General features: G+C 39.3%; 1 long non-coding RNA gene across 1 annotated transcript; it reads left to right on the forward strand.

The window, feature by feature from the left end:
• The first annotated feature begins 1,586 nt into the window (after positions 1-1,586).
• LOC309387960 lies at positions 1,587-5,711 on the forward strand. Its single transcript, XR_014174694.1, has 3 exons — positions 1,587-1,618; positions 4,859-4,957; positions 5,086-5,711. It is a non-coding gene; the product is annotated as an uncharacterized lncRNA (long non-coding RNA).
• The last annotated feature ends 238 nt before the right edge of the window (positions 5,712-5,949 follow it).

Below are 5,949 nucleotides of genomic sequence, written 5' to 3' on the forward strand. Positions count from 1 at the left end.
TTTTTTCTTTGAAGTCTGTATAAATTTAGGCAGAAGGCTCATTAGTTGCAGCAGATCAGAACAACTTTGAACTTTACTTTGCATTTGTAATTTTCAACTAATTTGTAAGGTACCAGGGTACTGTTATTGTAACAGCTTTTGTAATTATCTGCTCCCCATATAATGTCTGGATTTTAAACCGTAAAGAAATACAGGGGTATTCTCTTTCTCTCTTTTTCTCTTTTATAACAAAGTTAATTTTGTTTATCTCTCATGATACTGTTGTATTTTCTAACAATGGAAGGAGCTCCAGTAACCATGTTTCTACACAACACGAGGAAACAGCACTATTAGAATTATTTCAGGTTTTGCATTTTATTTTGATTCTAATCATAAGAAAGACAGCACTTTGTGTAAGAATCCTCTCTTTCTCTCATTTCCATGTTGGATTTAGGAGAAGGCAACGAGGTAGAGCGCTCTTTGAAGAGCATGGGGCAATAATTCTGGTTGCTCTGAAGTGGGAGGTAGAATAGGGTCTGAAGGTCTAGAGCAGGGGCAGGGCCGGATTTAGATGAAAAGAGGCCCTAGGCTACTCCACTTATGGGGCCCTTTCACCTCCCATTTTTAAGTTTGTAAATTACATGAGAGATAATAAAATACATCATTACTGTGATATATATCAATATATTAAATGAAACATGTTGTAATTGGTACTAACCTTTATAAAAAATGTGGCACGGATAATAAATAAAAATAAAAGGCCCCTCTTGATCTTGAGGCCCTAGGCTGAAGCCTAGTTAGCCTATAGGAAAATCCGGCCCTGAGCAGGGGTGTCAAACTGGTGGCCCATGGGTCAGATTCATCACATGCAGGCCACACCCACCCCGGCTCCCACACTCCCACAAAGGCAAAAACGTCATCATCTGGCAAGATCAAGTTTGGTCTAGAGTATTCTGGGAGAAATAATTTGGAACTTTTAGTTTTTCACCTTGTGAAATGCACAAGGTTGTGTTACCACCTTCAAAAACCACAGATACGGTATGTAATTGTTAAACATAGATTAGGGATGTAACTATAGTGTTTTCAGGATAGCATAGGCAGATACCGTGTTTCCCCGAAAATAAGACAGGGGCTTATTTTCTTTTGCCCCACGAAATATGGCCTTGGGCTTATTATAGGGGAGGGCTTATTATTTCTGGGGCAGGTGAGAAGCAAGGCACGCCTTTTACCTTTCCAGCTCCGTCGTGTTCCTCGCCATTGTGCTCAAGGAAGTGGCTGGTAAAAAAAAAAAAAACTTCTCGCGAGTTCAATCAAACATCTTGAAATCGCGAGAAGGTTTTTTTTTTACCAGGGGCTTCCCTGAATACAATGGCGAGGAACGCGACGGAGCTGGAAAGGTAAGAGGCACGCCTCGCGGCCCAACACCACCCACCTCGCCCCAATGGTAAAGGCAGCCTGCCTGGTTCCCTTCCCCGCCATCCCTTTAATGAGGGGTGGCAAGTGGGGGGGGGGGGGGGAGAAACGAGGCATGCCTCTTAACTTTCCAGCTCCGTTCCGTTCCTCGCCCTTTCGCCGATTGAATCCCCTTGTAAAAAAAACCTCATGAGTTTTTCTCTTCTCTCTGGAACTAATATATTAGGTAGGTGTACACCAAGCAAAAAGACACATTCAGCAAAATAGTTCCTTTCAGCTTTTCATTCATTTGGGTTCCGATTAGCAGTTTTTGCAACTGCATTCTAGAAAGGTTTCTTTTGCTCTTACAAAACAATAAAATTTCCACCATTACAGTTAGGCAGGATGGGAAGGAAGGAAGGAAGGATGGGTTTAATCTGATTAGCACATGGTTTACCTCCAAGGCATCTAAAATGTTAGAGGAAAACTATGAATTTAAATAAAAAATTATGGGAGATTCACTGTTCCTACATTTGTTTTGTCTAGGAGGAGAAACATCCTAAATCTAATATACTCCACACGATTTTAGTGACCAGCTGCTATTACAAATATACGAAGTTACATACAGCTTTAATATGAAATACAAATAAATTTTTTAAAAAATAAACTTCCTGAGTCAATAGTCAGTCCCACTCAGACACTGGGCACCATGGAGAATTTTGGATGGCTTATGTGAAAATGATCTTTCTGCTGACAAAAAGTACAGTAGGATTTACATGGAAAATATAACTTTTAAGGGGGAATAACAGCTATGTATTAACATCCTGGAAGTCATTTCAAGCAAGCCTGAAATTCTGGAAAAAGAAAATATTCTGCTTGGCTTATTTGTAAGTGTTATCCCTCTGCTATTGTTCAACCATAGTTTCATAAATACTCTTATGGAGAACTGCTTATAAACCATTTTTGCTGAGGAATTTCCAACATTAGCATGACTACTAATTCCTTCTACAGAGGAATTATTGTGTCTGTCATCTGCACCTCTATAACTGTCTGGTTTGATTCTGCAACCCAACAAGATAGACACAGACTTCAGAGGATAATCAGAACTGCAGAAAAAACAATTATTGCCAACTTGCCTTTCATTGAGGACCTGTACACTGCAGGAGTCAAAAAGAGCCCATGAAAATATTTACAGACCCCTTGCATCCTGGACATAAATTGTTCCAACTCCTACCCTCAAAACGACGCTATAGAGCATTGCACACCAAGACAACTAGACACAAGAACAGTCTTTTCCTGAACGCCATCACTCTGCTAAACAAATAATTCCCTCACCACTTTCAAACTGTTCACTAAGGCTGGATTACTATTACTATTAATCTTCTCATCGTTCCTATTACCCATCTCCTCCCACTTATCACTGCAGGACTGTAACTTTGTTGTTTGTATCCTTATGATTTATAGTGATATTGATTGTTTCCTGATTGCTTATTTGTACCCTATGCATCATTAAGTACTGTACCTTATGATTCTTGACTAATGTATCTTGTCTTTTTATGTACACTGAGAGCATATGCACCAAAGACAAATTCCTTGTGTGTCCAATCACACTTGGCCAATAAAGAATTCTATTCTATTCTATTCTATTCTATTCTATTCTATTCTAAGCAATTTTTGCTGAGGACTTTCCAACATTACAAAGACTCTTTGGTCCTACTTGGGTGTTTTTCATACAATAAATGATAACAAGAGGAGGAAACATAGGCCAGACCTTCTGCAAGGCTTTATCCACACGTTTTTGTGAACTACTAATAGGGCTTAGCGAATCTTCAGTGAGTTCCAGGTCTGTTGCACTATAGCTGCAAAATAATTTCATGTATTTTATTGTCTCATTATTTTGACATTATTGTTCCGACCTTTATTGCTGTTTCAGGGTGTTCTTTGGTTGACAGGCAAGACGCCAGGGGGACAAAGAGCAGGTCTGATTGATGTAACTGTTCAGTGGACTAGCTGGCATTTGGACTCATTGGCTCACTAATCTTGAAAAGCAGTTGCACTGGTAGCTGTATTTAATTCATTGAGTGGCTTCCAAGTCACAAATATAAATGAAGTGACATTGCATTTTCCAATCAGGATCAACGTGTTCTTTGGCAGAATGCTTTGTTTTGTATTTCTGTGAGGCTGGTATCACTGATAAGTCACGGTACTCACAGCCTTATAAAAGTTTGGAAAATCTAAGAACACTTTCAGTTGTAAGAGTAACCCATTACAACCCAAATCCTGAGGTATTGTTGGCTGACAGATTTAATGATCCCTGAACAGTGGTTTGGTTAAATGGAGAATGTTAGTATTGTAACCAAGCGTATCATCCTAGAATGCAACATAATTAAAACAGCAACCAAAAGATGAAACCTATAGTACCCCGATCAAAACAGTATACCCCAATGACAAAAAGAAAACACATCCAAGTGTACGGAGCTCCCCTTGCCTTCTGGTCCAAGTGTCTTCTGGTCCAAGTGTCTTGCCTTCTGGTCCAAGTGTCGCCTCCAGAAGTTGTGAATGCCCCAACACTGGAAGTCTTTAAGAAGATGTTGGATAGCCATTTGTCTGAAACGGTATAGGGTTTCCTGCCTAGGCAGGGGGTTGGACTAGAAGACCTCCAAGGTCCCTTCTAACTCTACTATTGTATTGTATTGTCTGGGGAAGCAGCTCGTCTTCAGGGCTTTGAGAAAGGATAACCTGGTCAAAGCCATCCAGATTCTCAGGGGGATAGTATTCCATTGGGCAGATGCTACTATGTGTGGGTATAATCTTTTGTGACTATCCTCTGTTCTTTATACAGAAACAGGATTTTTTTTTTTTTAAAAAAAGGGGAAGATTTATTTAAAGATAGTTATTCAGAATTTTCCCCAGAAAGCTGGTTATGAAGTAAACATATTACAAAATGCCTTACTGACGTCCAAGTAAATGATTTCCACAGCATTTTGCTGTTCCACTAATTTAGTCACTGCAATTTAGTTGCTACATTTAGTCAATACAATAAGATTTAGCGGGCACGATCTCTTATTGACATTCTGATGTTGGTTTTTGGTTATAACTTTGCTTTCTGGAATCTATTTTTAAAAAAAGATTAGTACCACGTCAAAGCCTAGGCAGGGGGTTGGACTAGAAGACCTCCAAGGTCCCTTCCAACTCTACTATTGTATTGTATTGTATTGTATAACTGTTTTCCCGTCCTCTTGTAGTGTCCCGGTTCTCTGGGATCTTTGAAAGATATGGTTCGGTGGTTAATGTACTGTTGTTAACATCCCACCAACTAGAAGGTAAATGCACACATGTGCATTTTTATTTCTCTCTCTTGCTTAAAAGTAATGTATTGCCACGTTAAGCACTTCCAGACAAGGGCTCTCAGAACCTGGCTAGGACTAGGCAATCACATCATTTTGGCTGATCCTGAGAGTTGAGTCAACTTTTGTTTCTTTTTTAGCTCTCCTGAGGCTTATTTGAAACTGGTGCAAAACTGGTGTATTCTTTGTAATTGCTGTGCTCCTGCAAAGTTTGTGGTTGACCTATTTCTCCATTACAGGTAACTCATGACTCACTCTACTCTTCCTCCCCACCTCCTGGCATGCCATAATTTCACCATCAGAGGTTTTAAATGCAACAGAGAATTGATGGTTTGGATATTTACAAATATTTTTTTTCCTTGCATAGGTTTCCATCATACCAACATCAGTGCATCATGACGAAGGGAGGTAGCAATTTGTTTTCATTCCCTTCTTGCCTGGAGTGAGGATGAGGTGATGTTTGTTACTCCAGAATTTGTGGCTGAAAGAACCAAGGGAACTGACACCACATGACAAACCCAGTCATCTAATGTTGTATGCTGACACACACAAAGATGACTTTATTGACAAGTGGAGGAGATGCCAAAATTGTTTGTGTTATTAGAACATCACCCAATGAAAAGCTTCTGTGTGCAATTCAGTGGCTCACCACACAGGGCTTCCAATAGATCCCAAGGGTTCCAGACAGCCTATTAAATCTTGACATTCTAAGCTGGCTTTCATTTCTTTATATGATGTCAATGTGTAACCAGATCCAACTGGTTATGTAGCACTGTAATTCCATGCCTTTAACTGTTTGATCCTGATTAGCTGTTGGTAAATAATTACAAGCCTTGTAGCATGTTACACAGTACATTGGCATATGGTGCTAATCCACTTTTCCCGCAAATTGGTTTGAGGATCATTAACAGTTATAATTTATGTGAACCTTTGAACACAAATCTATCACTGCAAGAATTGGGAGCTGATTTTTGTTTGCTTGTTTAGCCAACACAGGACAATTTTTGACATGTATTATAGCTACTACATTCATATATATTATGATCAGTTGCTAACCATTTGTATGAATTTATTTGGTGAACAATCCAAGCAATAGAAGAATTGGGCAGTAAAACTACAGTACGGTAATATAGAATAATAAAAACTGATTTAGAACTGCATGTTCTAAATGTTCTATTAACTGTTCTACTGCATGGAACAACTGATGACCTTCTTTTACTGGTCCACAATA

The sequence above is a fragment of the Natrix helvetica genome (genome assembly GCF_964273705.1).
Source record: "Natrix helvetica genome assembly, chromosome: 2".
NCBI classification, from domain to species: Eukaryota; Metazoa; Chordata; class Lepidosauria; order Squamata; family Natricidae; genus Natrix; species Natrix helvetica.